This window comes from Thalassophryne amazonica, chromosome 12, assembly GCF_902500255.1.
Source record: "Thalassophryne amazonica chromosome 12, fThaAma1.1, whole genome shotgun sequence".
Taxonomy (NCBI): Eukaryota; Metazoa; Chordata; class Actinopteri; order Batrachoidiformes; family Batrachoididae; genus Thalassophryne; species Thalassophryne amazonica.
Genome location: NC_047114.1, coordinates 60,396,047 through 60,411,456, shown reverse-complemented (window position 1 = coordinate 60,411,456; position 15,410 = coordinate 60,396,047). Strand labels below are relative to the sequence as shown.

Genomic DNA, 15,410 nt, shown 5'->3' with positions numbered 1-15,410 from the left:
GTGTTTTGATGGACACGTGAGTGTGTGTACTTGTGTGGAAATACATAAACACATATATCGCTTTTGCGATGGGAGGAGAAACAGACTGTCAGTCCGTCTGGACACGCAGCAGGTGATCTGAATGTCATGTCTGACAGGACACACATCGGGCTGTGAGCAGTGCACTGCAGCACCAGGACAAGCCAACAGTATGACAAATATGCCACTTTCAGTAATGTATCAGCAGAAATACGCCGTACCAAACAATGTTTGGTCAGTTATCATAGCGTTTTTTGTTGTTGTTGTTGATTTTTAGAAAAAACATTTATCTGCTTATTGATTTTATCATTGCACACTCCTGTTACAAGATAGGGATTGTAGTGCAGTGATAAAGTTTCCGTCTGGTAATCACAGTGTGTGGGTTTGAATCCTGTGGTGTTTGTTTTTTTTTTTTATTTATACCAGGGTTATTTAACGGCCCCTTCATGACTGTATGTCAGTGACCATCGGGCATCTACAGAGGAACAGACGGATCATATTTGTATTGCCCACTTGATAAATGCGGTGTTTTTATATGGTGTGTTGGTTTGTTTCATTTTAAATACGTCCATCTCCTTCCTCAAATCAGGCAGGTTCCCACAGCTTTCACAGGACAGCAGTTGTAGCTCAGTGGTAAAGTTTCTGACTGGCAATCAGAGCTTTTGGAAGGCACGGGTTCGAGTCCCGTGGGTGGCATGTAATTTTTTGTTGTTGTTGTTTTTATTTCAGCAGCTGCACAATGTGGTTACACATCGTGCAGCTGATTTTGAATGTTACAGAACCGATCTTAACACCCAGGCCTACATACTGGTAGCCCAACTCCTTATCCCACCTGAAGCATAGTCACACAGTAAGCAAAGAAATTACAGTAAAATACAGTCATTTCACTTGCTGTTGATTATAAATTAATGAAATTGTTAAAGATGTAATAAATCATTACTTACCTTTAATTAGCAAATAAAACAAATTTGAAAAAAATGTAATTTTTGAGATGCATATTTGACATAATTGATAATACGTTTTTAAAATAGAACTACTATAGGCATCACATTCAAGTGAATTATTAACTAGAAGAGGTAGTCACAATGACATCAATAATGTGTTTGGCATAAATTCAAGCAAAATTATAATTTGTGTTTCAGTCATAATATAATACAGCATATAATTTTCTGTGGATGTGAAATTTGCTCAGTTCTGTTTAAAATTAAACCAGTTTAACCTTTCTAGGTCACCCACAATCAAAAGTTCATCTCACTAATAGAAAGGCGATATGTGACTCAGTATAAGTTTCTATAGGTGTATCAATAACCAATTCCTCAAAATCGAGTTTGACCTTTCGAGTTCACTCCCAGTGAATAGGTCATCTGACCAACTGAAAGGTGATACTATGTGAATTAATATTAATGTTTAATAGAAACCATAGGGGAATCCAAAACCACTTCCTTGCAATCACCATTCGAAATTAGTTTAACCAGTCAACGTTATCCCAAAACAAAGTCATGTGACCTTCGAAAGATGATATGCAATTTTTATAATAGTATTTAGCAGCAACCACAAGTGTATCTTTAAAGTATTACTTGTACTACCATACTTATTTCTTTAGGCGACCACATAAATGTGACAAAACTGGTGACTTGTCCAGGGTAGACCCTGGCAGGGTGTATCCTGAATCTCATTCATTGTACACCGTGGTCTGCTCCAGCGCTCCTACGACCCCTGATGGGATAAGCAGAAAATTATTGTTGGATGCATGGGGTCAAATCACCACTTTACCTGTTTAATTGCAGAGGGAACTTAAAACTATCGCACCTTAGTAATGATTAACACTACCAAAAAAGAATAAAAGCACCACTGAAGCTGCAGAAAAAAAAAAAAAAAAACGAGAAAAAAAATAACATTTGTCAGGCCATTCCAGTCCTGGTTACACAATTATATTCCCAATCATCAGCACCTCCAAGGCGCTTTAATAAGTAAAAGCTTTGTTAAATGGTGCAGTAGCAGTATTCAGGAGCTACCTATTATTATTACAGCCAACACTAAATTATATCCTGTGTTGTGTCAGTGGTCGGTGCCCTGGATACTCCCTGAAGCCGCCTTGTCCCTGTAATGCCAAATCTGCTAAATTAAGCTTTGTGTATTTTACAAACCTCAGCGACCCCGTGCTTGCTAATAAACCACTAATGGAGGGAAACACAGGCATCTCATTAGGAGGTTGTCGAAAGACATTTATACACTTGCACATACTGGCTTTGAGCCGGACATTAATGATGTTCCAGCTGATTTTAACAACTATTTATTTATTGAGGGAATAATTGTGCTCAGTCGGGAACCTGTTGAAGGTGTTGGGGGAATTCTTATTTATTAATCCACATGCATTGTCTCTCTTTTTATTTTGGGAGAGAGAGACAAAGGAGGACAAGCAAGGGCGCAGGTATTATGTTATTCACAGTGTTAAAGTAAACGCCGGAGAAAAGGCTGCATAGAAAATGGCGACTTGGTAACAATGCGCTGTGAGTGACAGTGAAAGGAGGGGGCTGATGGAACGATTCTGTCAGCAACTGATAACAGCTGTCGACTGAAAGAGGCAGAGATGGAAAGATAGGGCAACACTCACTCCTAAACACATCCATGATGTAATGCACGCTTGCATACAGTTTGTTTTCAGCCAAACGCATGCGTTGTATCATTGATAAGTTACGTAATGCGTCTGAAAAGACACTTGACAGAATCCATCATGTGCATTTCCATCAGTGCAAACAGTTTGTCTGACATTACTCTCTATACTACCCCCTAAGATCTCTCTCTCACTCACACACATACACACACACTTATTAAACATTCTTCTGAGTGAGTTTGGGGTAATGAAAGGGAGTCAACAATGAATTATGGATCATATTCTCATGGTTGGCTTATCCCACTCATTACTGGCATGATAATGTGAATGGGAAACAAATGATTACCGACTTTATTGGAAAGGGGGAAAGAGCGAGAGAGAGCAAGAGCTCATGATCCCCAAGACACCCACTGACTACTTCACCTGGAAGGAACGATGAGGTAGGTGAGGCAGAAAGTGAACTGGAAATGTGCAGAAACAGCCAAAGTCTTCAAAACAATTCTATTACACAATACTGTTTTCAGACCTGTGTAAACAAAATAACTCAAAGAGCTTTGAGTCGGTTTGGACCAAACTTGGTGGAGTGATTGAGGGTTTGCCAAGGGCAAAGTGATTTGAGCTTGACAAAAATCAGTTAAAAGTTGCGTTCACAGGCCTTATGTAGAAGATATTTAGAATGGTATGCAGAGGAATTGGTTAAAAATGTACCTATTTACAAACACTAATGTGAAGTCATTCATCGCCTTTGTATTGCTCACATGACCGTTGACCATAGATGACCTTGAAAGATTCAATCAAGGTCATAACTGTTTCATCCAAATAGCTATGAAACACTAAATCAGAAAGAATTCATTTGCATGAATCTACAAAAACATGGGTACATCATTCTCTGAGTACCTCTATAGTTTATCATTTTAACATAATTTTGTCTGTATGCCAGTCATTAGTGAAATAGCTCATCAACAGGAGCACATAGTAGGAATGTAATGAAGCACAATACATCTTGATATAAAAACGTGACATTAAGAGTTCCGACAACTTAGCCACATGGGATGTGCAGCCAGTACATTCTGAGTCCTGGTCCCAAGCCCAGATAAATGAGGAGGGTAGAAGGAAGCAGGGTGTTAATCTTAAAGATTGTCAAATCTCAGCCACATGGGGTGTGCAGCCAGTCCACTCTGATTGCCAGTCCCAAAAAAGAGTAGGAACGTGTCAGGAAGGGCATCCTGAGTAAAACAAGCCAACCCAACAATGTGGACTAAAAATCTAATTTCCATACCATATTGGTCAAGGCCCAGGTTAACAATGACCACCACCAATGCCATTGCCCAACAGGGTGCCAGCGGAAACTGGGCTACTGCTGGGCAACAAAGAAGAAGAGGAGGAGAACAGGTCCACAGACAATGGGAGAAGAGGAAAACTAGAATGGTGGAAGTGTCAGGGTTTGATATTTTGTCTGGTTTTCTATTTTATTTGTTGGTCTGTTTTGTTATTTTCTGTTTTGCTATTTCATTGTTTTTCTGTATTCATTCTATTGTTTAGTTTTTCTGCTTGGGTCTGTCTGTCTCTATCTCTCTTCTTGGTTGTGGGCGTTTCTCTATCGCTGGCCACACCCTTGTTCTGGTGCTTTCCACACACACCTGTCCCTAATTTTCTGCTCAGCACCAGGGTTATATAAGCTCACTGGGTGCAGTAATTCCTCCCTTCAGCTCTGTTCTTCATGTTCTATAGTCCTGCCTGCCTCATTGTGTTTATGACCTTTTTCCTGTTTGATCAACCACGCCTTAGCCTGATGTTTTTTGTACTGCTGTGTTTTTTGGACTGCCTACTTGTGTACCGACCTCTGCTATCCACCCCCAGTAAAGCCTTTTACAAATCAGAGCTGCTTGTTCGAGTCTTGCATTTGTGTCCGACCGTTTGACCAACCTGCCTGACAGGAAGTCACAGTCGGGACTCTGAATGTTGGCAGTAAGTGGAAGGAAAGTGAGAGCAGGAGCATAGGTGGTAGCTTCAAGTTGTTGTATCATGGTGTGGATAGGAAGAGAAATGGTGTTGTTGTCAGTTTAAAGTTGGAAATTAAAGGGGTGATGATGAATATCATCAGTGCATATGCCCCACAGGTAGGTTGTGAGATGAAGGAGAAAGAAGATTTTTTGAGTGAGTTAGATGAGGTGGTGGAGAGTGAACCCAAGCATGAAAGAGTGGTGATATGGCATACGAGGTCTGTGAGAAAAGTAACGGACCTTTTTATTTTTTGCAAAAACTATATGGATGTAGTTGATTTTGCAAAAAGGACGGAAATGGCTGAATGGATTTTCATTGTCTGGAATGGCGGAATGATTTGGACTTTTTTTCCATCAGAATTTTTTCAGAAGCTGGTGGAGACTGGCACCTGGAAACCATTTGAAAAATTTATCTGGCTTTCGGTGAAAATTTTACGTGCTTCACAGAGAATAAGGACTGTTACTACAGCTTTAAGGATTGTTTTAAGGACGCTCGGCGCGCTGCGCTCTGAGCTGCGACGACGAGGCAGAAAACGCAAGATCATTTCTAAGCTGATGGCTCTGTGGATACGAGACCATCGTGTGCACTTTCTCTGGTTATCACAAGAGCTGGACATCAGCCATTTTCCGGCAGATTTCACTTTTAACAAGAGATTTTGTCATGGAAAGCCGCACGGAGGCTTCGTGCGTAACGACCGATTCGCTGTTTGAGCGAGACAAAGAACACCTCTGTTTCGGCGTGTCATGGGACAAGTTGGGACATGCCTATCTCGGCTTTCAATGCTTACCAGTCCAGTAAGTATCAGAGAAATTGTGGAGAGCTGGGCATGTCCTAACTTGTCCCATGACACGCCGAAACGGAGGTGTTCCTTTGTCTCGCTCAAACAGCGAATCCTTTGTGGGCCGTCCTTAAAGCTGTAGTAACAGTCCTTAATCTCTGTGAAGCCCGTAAAATTTTCACTGAAAAACAATCGAATCTTCGAAATGGTTTCCAGCTGGTTGTCTGGCAGAGCTCCTGAAAAAATTTCATGGAACAAAGCCGCAGTAGCTCAGCTGTTTGCTGAGAATGAAAATCCGACGAGGGGGCGGGACCACTCCTTCCACAAGGCGTGCTCACAGGCGAATGACGTCATCGACAGGCGTGGAAAAACTCACGCATGCGCACGAGGGTTCAAGCTTGTCTGACGTAAAAACATATGAATGAAATCCATATAGTTTTTGAAAAAAATAAAAAGGTACTATACTTTATTGAGAGACCTCGTATTATTGTGAACACCCCCTTTTCTACTTTTTTTTTACTAATAGCCCAATTTCATAGCCTTAAGAGTGTGCATATCATGAATGCTTGGTCTTGTTGGATTTGTGAGAATCCACTGAATCTACTGGTACCTTGTTTCCCATGTAACAATAAGAAATATACTGAAAACCTGGATTAATCTTTTTAGTCACAGAGCACTACTATTATTCTGAACACTACTGTATGTGAGGGTAGTGCAGGACATGTACAAGGATAGTGTGACAGCAGTGAGATGTACAGTAGGAATGACAGACTCATTCAAGGTGGAGGTGGAATTACACCAAGGATCAGCTCTGAGTCCTTTCTTTCTTCACAGTGGTGATGGACAGGTTGACCAGGTATAAGGCTCAAAAATAGTTTTTTTTAACTTGAAGGGTACAAAATTAGATTTTTTTTTTTCTGGCTTACTTGATTTGTGTGCCTTACATAGCATTAACACATAGACATCATTTGATCACTTGATGTTATGTATTCAAATGTCTGACAACCCTTGACATTAGATTGTAATTATGTAAATGTTGTTTCACAGCCACACACGCTTGCTTTTAGCTGATTGATCACAGCATCTGTCATAAACAGTGATGGTAATTATATTTTATATGCATTTTTAAAAAAGGTATTGCAGTTTAATTATACTGTATATTTGAAGAAGAGTTTAACTCCAAAGAGCATTCATTCATTGATCAAAATATTTGCTGCGTTCAGTGATGTGATATTTTTCCTGCTGATTTTTTTAGGGGAGGAGAAATATTTGAAGGTGAATTTCAAGGCTTAAATTCTGGATGCTGGGGGACTGCTATCACTGAGGTAAACATGGTGATATCTAGTAGGCTATTGACTATCAGTTGGACAGCTCATGCTGTTGGGCTCACCCATAAGATGGCGGAGAACATTCTGTGAACAGAACGTAGAATGTCAAAGATTTATATTTGATGGGTGCTGCATCTTCTGGCACTTGATAAAGTGCAGCACACATGCTGTGTCAAGGAAGAACTGTTACTTGCTCTATTCAAAGCAGATCCAGTTTGAGTGCTGGGTCCAACACTTTGAGCCAAAGACAAAGACACAATCCATGCTGTGGATACCGTTGTCTTCACCAGCTTCAAAGATGGCCACAGCTTTTTCACCTGTGGACAAGGTGAAGGCCTCCAGGAGGCAAAGGGCATTGCATTTGAGGGATCCCAGTGTAAGAAATGATAATTGGAGAGTACCAAGTCATCTTGCTGAGGCAGCTATGCAAGGCGATCAAAACAATGCTCCATATCACAATTCTGCAATTGTTATGGCTGTTTTGCATCACTGTAGCTTCCAACTTGTTGACCACCCACCATACTTTCCTCATTTAACTGACTTAAATCTGCTTTCAAATTTAAAAATATCTCATGGCTTGGAAGAAAACTGACCCACTGATGATGATGATAGCTATTATTTGGTATGTTTGGGGTTTCTAGACAGAAGCTTCTATACACCACTCTGTGGACCTCAACGGAGAAGGTCATGGCCAGGTGTTGGCTCTAATTTTGTTTTGATTACATATTACAAGTCATTCTGAGCCATTTCTGGTAATTTTCCCTCCATGAAAATTCAGTAAGGTATGTCTTCTATAATACATTCCAATTCTAAGGTAGAACTCTACTAGTGTATACTAAGGTCTATCTAAATATCTAAAAAAAAAAAAAAGAGTAGAATAGAAGAGTATATTAGAGTAGAGCCACTTAGGTGCCTGGTCTTGAGAACCAGGGATGGTAGGTTGATTGTCATGACATTTAGTATTTTCCTCTTGTGGTGTTTATTAGCCGAGTTCTCATTGTGACATTTCCCAGCATTCACTCTGGTTAGTATAACTTCCAGGTTTTTGACTTCCACATTTGCATGTTCCCACACTTCCAGGTTTAATTGATAAACATTGTTTATAATTGCCATCCCCTTGTCACCAAATTGTATTAAGTCCTATCTGGCTTTCTAGCATTCCAAGTCTGTTATTGATTCCACATTACTGACCTTTGCTGCCATTCCAGAATCCTGTTTTTCCTACTGTTTTGCTCTGGTTGGTGTGTTTTGATTCCACATTACAGACCTGTGCTGAAACCCAAGATTCCTGTCCTTTGCTTGCAGTTTTAGACTTTAGAGTATGACAGTTTCTGGTTATTGAGCTCTGTGTGTTAGATAACTACTGCTGCCTAACTCCTTGAAAGGTGTTGACATGGAACTCAGGTTACTGAACTCTGAAGGGGTTTTTGAATTCATCTTCTGCTTCACCTCTCTGATAGACTGTTGTTGGACGGATTACTGCATACCTGACCTCAGCCTGTTTTGACTAATCGTGCCTGCCTGCTATTCTTGATCATCTACTGAGAAAACAATAGATCAGTACTTTTCTGCCTTTTGTTGTGGTTCTCTGCATTGGGGTCCTTGCCTAGCTTCATCACAGACAATATGTTGGAAAACAACACACATGTGACCTCATCCTATGGATCATGGGTTCTTTCAGCCAACCCTCATATGTAGCCCAGAGAGATGGTCACAAAACTGGCACCACCAGGACTCAGCAGTATGGCTGCCAGTATGAAGCACGTAATCCTTGGAAACACTTGTGTACAGGTAGGGGATGCAGGTATATTTATAACTACATCTTAGACAGTATTTTTTGGACCCAAGAGTTAATTTCATGTTGGCCAAGAAGACCAGTGCCAGGCTGCTGTCAAAAGCACTGAGGGTCAAAGCCCTAAAGCTGAAAGGAAATAGGATGTTAACAATCACAAACAGTAGGCTTCTAAACAAGAAAAAGCCAATTTATTATGTTGGCATTTTGGCACTATAAGGAGAAAATTATTTTTTTTACATGTGATTTGTAAACTGTTTTGCAAATTTCATGGCTTAACCCTGAGCACTGACTGCCTTTACACTGCATATATAGTTTGCGTAAAAAATGTGTAATCATGCTGCACTAACTGCAAACAGCAAAGTATTTTACCCCCTAATTAAAATGTCTTCACAAATATGTTGAAAGATATGTTTCTGCAATACAATACACAGCATATTTCATAAAGCAGCAGTTCTGCCCCAATTTGCACACATCCAATGCCTCCGACTGATGTAATATATTGAAGTGCATCGATGCACACCCTCCTGCATTTATCACAGCACCGGTCAAGGTGGAGACATCTCCTGCAATCCATCTCTCATGTTATTGGCACCAAAAGGCTTGCTTTTATGCTTTGCTCGAAGATTTATTATAGACTTTGTGGAGCTGCGTATTCACACATGTGCATGAACATGCACATGTGCTGTGTACATTAGCAGAAAATGCGCACGTCGCAATCTGAAAAGGATCAAGTTGATGTGCTTATTGACACCTCACCTCCTTCATTCCTTCCCCTTGTCCATTCTCGCCTCCCTGCGTCCATCACACCTTCCATCCATCACCTTCCTTTAAAAGCCTGTTAGGAAACCCAATAGCTTTCATTACCACAAAGATTAGCTTTTTAGCAGGAAGTGTGTGTGTGTGTGTGTGTGTGTGTGTGTGTGTGTGTGTGTGTGTGTGTGTGTGTGTGTGTGTGTGTGTGTGTGTGTGTGTGTGTGTGTGTGTGTGTGTGTGTGTGTGTGTGTGTGTGTGTGTGTGTGAGAGAGAGAGAGAGAGAGAGAGAGACAGAGAGAGAGACAGAAAGTGAAAAAAAGGAAACAATGGGTTGCATGGATAAATAAAGACAATCAAGGATGGCTCTGCCAAACAGTTGCTCAGTTTAGCCTATAGTTAGCAGAGCTCGATTCACACACACACACACACACACACACACACACACACACACACACACACACACACACACACACACACACACACACACACACACACACAGATGAGCAGAGGAATTTGAGTTTCATATCATTAACTCGTCATGCTTATACAACATGTGCTGCAGCTACTAGGGTTGCCAACTCTCTGAAAAATAAATAAGGGACACCTCACCGCCAGGGCCGACCGGCCGACTGACCATTGCCTTCACCTTTCCCAGCGTCTGTGTGAAACGATTTTTAACCATTTGACTGTTGACTTGACCCTGAATTTAGGTAGATGCATACATGCATTTGTTCTGATATGAACACGTGGAAAACAAATTATTATTTAGCAATTTATTTTTAGTGCAAAATACATTTTCACTCACAATTTCAATATGAGCATTCTGTCTTCTTTAAAAATAAATCTCTGTAGTGCTATTGCTTAACTTAAAATTGTATAAATTAACAAAAAAACAATAGAAAATTTGCATCATCCAAAACAATGTAACAGTGCAAAACAATGTAACAGTGCACATTTACACATTTAGTGTAATAAAAAGTGCAAAAAATAAAGTCTGAAAAGTAAATACTGTTGTCACGCACCTTTTCCACCCAGCCATTTTCCTTTTCTCATTCTCCCCTGTATTTTTGCATTCTTTTTTTTTTTTTTTTTTTTTTTTTAGGAGGAGTAACGACGTTACAGACATTGCTGTCCGTAGACATATCTGCAGTGTCAGTGTCGGTATCGATATCAGCCATGCTGCTTTGTTATTGTCGTCCAGCGACCGTCGTCGGCTCATGACATCGGTATCTTCTTGCGAGTAGATGTCCCTTGACCAATGAGATAAGAGTGATTCTGTATTGTCAACTCGTGTCTGTCAGCTCACTGGTGAAAAGCAGGAGAGAGGCTGGGATCAAATTTACCGTAAGTTTCCATATAAAGCGCCAGTCAATTCCATTGACATTTTACAGACTTTTTGATTCTCACAGAAATACGGGACAAACTGCGTCCCGTTTCAGGTCAATACGGAACGCACACTTTTATTTCCAAATAAGGGACGATTCCGTTTTTCAAGGGACGGTTGGCAACCCTAGCAGCTACTGTGTTAAATAGAATGCTAGCTGGCATAAACAGACATGGCTGAAACAAAAGGAAAAGGACACTAAACAAAATTAAAGATTAACGCAAAAAAATACCACCAAAGAAAGCTAATATATTAAATGAAGAGATGGAGGAGACTAGGACATAGTTACAGTCGGACGCTAGGCAGAGTTGCTGGTCTCATCAACTCTCACTCAAAGTGAACACACCTCTAATCATGCAGAACTTTATGGCTTAAAACATCTTAAACTAAGAAGTTAGAAAAATTCCACCCCAGTACAGTTGTCATGGAGGAGGAAACTATCTATAGAGACTCAAACCATTTTTTTAACAGGCTGTAAACATGTTTGAAGGAGGTGAGGACTGCTACTGGAATGTGCTCTGTTTTGGATCCAGTCTCACAGCCAGTCAAGGACCTACAACTTTTTCTTCATCTGGTAGGACTTCATCATAGGCCATCGAATGGCACAGACCCTGCCCTGACTGTCGCCTTTAAATCTCAAATTCAAAAACACTCTGATCCAACTTCAGTTAAACTTTAAGACTAAATCAACTGGAACGTACACAATGTCTTGAGGCCCCATTTAGCACAGCTCCATCTTGATACAGACTTCGGAGCAATGTTGGAAACAGGCTTCACAACATTCCACTGCAGTATTTTCAGTTAGATGTCAGTAATTTTGCAGTACCAACGAAAGGTTTTGACACAAACCACCACACCACTGAATCACCATAGGACCTGGATGGCAGCAGTCCAGGCAGACAGCCGGTCAATCCCACCCTCTTGAAAGTATCCATCTATCTGCTACAGTCAGCTGAAACATAGACATGGTCTTGGCCTTCTCCAGCTGCTGGGATCCTGAGCAGTGAGACACACATGTTGGATGACGCCCAGAGAAATGCAACATATGGCCCAAATGTCACAGCTGACTTTCCCTCACAAAACAAATAATACCCCTCCTCTGAGTTTCCCTAAGTTACAGCTCGTTTGACACAAAGTCATTCCAACAGTAGTCAAGGATCCTCCCAAGGGACCTGCTACCAAAGATATCCAGTCATTGACTTCAGTCACTGGTTAGCATCTAAGTCTTACAACCATCTTACCGCAAACATATCAGCATCACCAACCACTTCCCAGGCGTATCTCCATTTCAAACACTGAGGACCCTGAGGCATGAATGTTACGGCTGAGATAATTAAGTGACTGTCTCCACACATTCAACACTTTCACCACACACAGATATACTTCTGATGGTCAAGTCCAGGAAGACAATGAAAGCTTGGTGCTTAGCCTTGGTCCAGGATAACCACAAAACACTCAGGCAGTTAGGGTATCCCAAAAGACTTGGATTTTTCTTCTCTTGCAAAGATATTGACACCGCCAAACACCTCTGTCCACTGACCTCATGCCTCCACAAGCTCTTTGAACTTGCCATTTGACTAAATTGTCATTTTCATTTCTTAAAGAGGTTAATCAAAAACAGTGAGGCAGAGGGATCTGGGGGGAAGATCTAGTGCTATCCTCCACACTTTACAAAATGTGTGTCAGGATTTCCCCCGGATCCTGGTTTTAACTCTGTCTTTTAACCAGTGTCATGTGTTAGTTTCTCCACCAGATGATGCCCTCTGTTATTTTTCACACCTGGATCAGATATGTGTCTGATGATTGATAGACTATTTAAACCCTGACTTTCTGTTCAGTAACTGCCAGATACTTGAGTTGCAGTTTGCATTACATGTTCCTTGAGATTGCTTGAGATCCCACAGCCTAGTGACTGTTTAGTAGCTTCACTGTTACGAGTGCATTCACTCATCATCTGTGTCTTCATTCCCCCTAGTTTCTGGTCTCGAAGGCGAGAATTCCACCTGGTCCTGGTATCTGAACCCCTTTCCTCAGTTTATCCTCAAGACTAGCTTGGGCTACTGCAGCTCCCTATTTCACCGCTCCCTATTTTCTCTCCATTCTGCAGGCACCCCTAGTGCAGCATCATTTATGTTATTTGTACCAATAAATATCTTTTCTTTTGTACTCATTCCCATGCCCTGCTCCCTAGCATTTGGGTCCATTGCCTCAAACGGTCCGGTTCTTTCAGAGACCTCTAACCATAACAAAATGAGGTCTGCTTATGTTTCTCCACGAGCCTCTGTGTGCACAAACCCTGCCTATTTTTCCAAACAGTCCAATCATATCTGTGCCAACCTTTACGCATTCACCAAGGATGTTGTCCTTCTGAAGTAATGCAGCACAAAGTAACTCTGCCTGAGAACAATTATTTTCATTCATAACACAGGATAAGGTCGAAACACACATCCACCCACACACTTATTAGGCACAATTTAGTCATCTTGGAGAATCTGCCCGCAACAAAAACAATGCCAATGCATTTCCCCAGAGAGAATTCAGCAGTGCTATTAATTTTTCACACAATCACCTGAAACAAAGTGCATAACACAAAGTACAGAACACACAGTTATTTAACATACTATTCCCCTGGAGAGGCGGTCTTTAACAGTAACAAAGCAGCGTCCAATCACTTACATGCTTTTCCCATGTGCCTCCTGTTTTCATACCAAACAATCTGGAGAACAAGATTACACACACACACGCACACACACACCTTCATCTAATACCTGTCAGCTTTAGGGACAGAGGAAAATCTATATTTCATCTGAGAAGCTGCAGTGTTTGTGCACACGCTGAGTTTGTTTGTCATTAGGCCTAACCCCTGCTGCTCACCTAATCAGGTTGCTGTGTGAGTGAGTGTGTTTAATGCCATGTATGTGTGTGTGTGTTTGAGAATAGAGAATATGACCGCGTGTGTGTGCATGTGTGTGTACACATAACAGAGCTACGTGAGACGCAAACATGCAGACCCACACCTGAGGCTGAATTAAAGTTATCGATCGGCCGTGGCATGCTCTCACACAGAGATCTAAGATTAACCCCGATCACCAGCTAATCTATTTGTTTGTGGGTGTACGTGTAGTTTTATGCATCATCTCTATTTCCATCTTTCTAAATAGCTGCATGAATATTCTCAGATTTCAGATGTTGTCCAACAAGTTATTTGTACTAGTGCCTGTGTCTCATTGGTACAGAAAGTGTCAGCAGTAGAAAAGACAATCAGATGATCTAATATCCTATCAAGTTTAAGGTTATGGTTAAAAATATGTTTGCCAATCAGTACTCGAATTTGTTTACATGTTATCACATCTTATGTGCATGAAGTGACTTAATGATTTATGTTGCAATTCATGAAAATTAGCACTATAATTAGCAAATTTGTATGTTATTCTCTTCCTGTCAACACATTCTAACCATCACGTCTTCATGGGCTCAATTTGGTGGGGGATGGGGAGGACATGTCCCCCCCACCTTTTCAACCGGGGGGACAGAATATGGTATGCCCCCCCACCTTCTGACATATATGTGTGTACTTGAAACATGCTATGTCAGTCTTATGTGCAAACCCTGTCAGTCTTATGTGCAAAACCATCTCAGAATAGTATCTTTGTTTTGAGATATATATATATATATATATATATATATATATATATATATATATATATATATACGAGGGCTGTCAATAAAGTAACGGTCCTTTTTATTTTTTTCAAAAACTATATGGATTTCATTCATATGTTTTTACGTCAGACATGCTTGAACCCTCGTGCGCATGCGTGAGTTTTTCCACGCCTGTCGGTGACGTCATTCGCCTGTGAGCACTCCTTGTGGGAGGAGTCGTCCAGCCCCTCGTCGGAATTCCTTTGTCTGAGAAGTTGCTGAGAGACTGGCGCGTTGTTTGATCAAAATTTTTACTAAACCTGTGAGACACATCGAAGTGGACACGGTTCGAAAAATTAAGCTGGTTTTCAGTGAAAATTTTAACGGCTGATGAGAGATTTTGAGGTGATTCTGTCGCTTTAAGGACTTCCCACAGTGCGAGACGTCGCTCAGCGCTCTCAGCCGCCGTCGTCAGCCTGTTCAAGCTGAAAACCTCCATATTTCAGGCTCTATTGATCCAGGACGTCGTGAGAGAACAGAGAAGTTTCAGAAGAAGTCGGTTTCAGCATTTTATCTGGATATTCCACTGTTAAAGGAGATTTTTTTAATGAAAGACGTGCGGACGGGTCCGCGCGTCGGGACGCAGCCGCCGCGACGCTCCGCCACAGGAAAAACACCTCTGTTGAAAGCCTTAAGGACAAGTTGGAACATGTCCTGCCTGTTAAACAATTTCTCATATACTCACTCCATTGAAAGCCATCAAAAGCCGCCTGGATTTTACAAATGGTTATCAACACGGAGGTGTTTTTCCTGTGCCGCCGCACCGCGTCCCGTCTTTCATTAAAAAAATCTCCTTTAACAGTGGAATATCCGGATAAAATGCTGAAACTTACTTCTTCTGAAACTTCTCTGTTCTCTCACGACATCCTGGATCAATAGAACCTGAAATGTGGAGGTTTTCAGCTTGAACAGGCTGACGATGGCGGCTGAGAGCGCTGAGCGACGTCTCGCACCGTGGGAAGTCCTTAAAGTGACAGAATCACCTCAAAATCTCTCATCAGCCGTTAAAATTTTCACTGAAAACCAGCTTAATT

The 15,410-nt window shown here is 41.2% G+C and overlaps 1 non-coding gene across 1 annotated transcript; it reads left to right on the top strand.

The window, feature by feature from the left end:
• The first annotated feature begins 634 nt into the window (after window positions 1–634).
• Window positions 635–714, top strand: trnaa-ggc. The gene has a single exon. It is a non-coding gene; the product is annotated as a tRNA-Ala (tRNA).
• The last annotated feature ends 14,696 nt before the right edge of the window (window positions 715–15,410 follow it).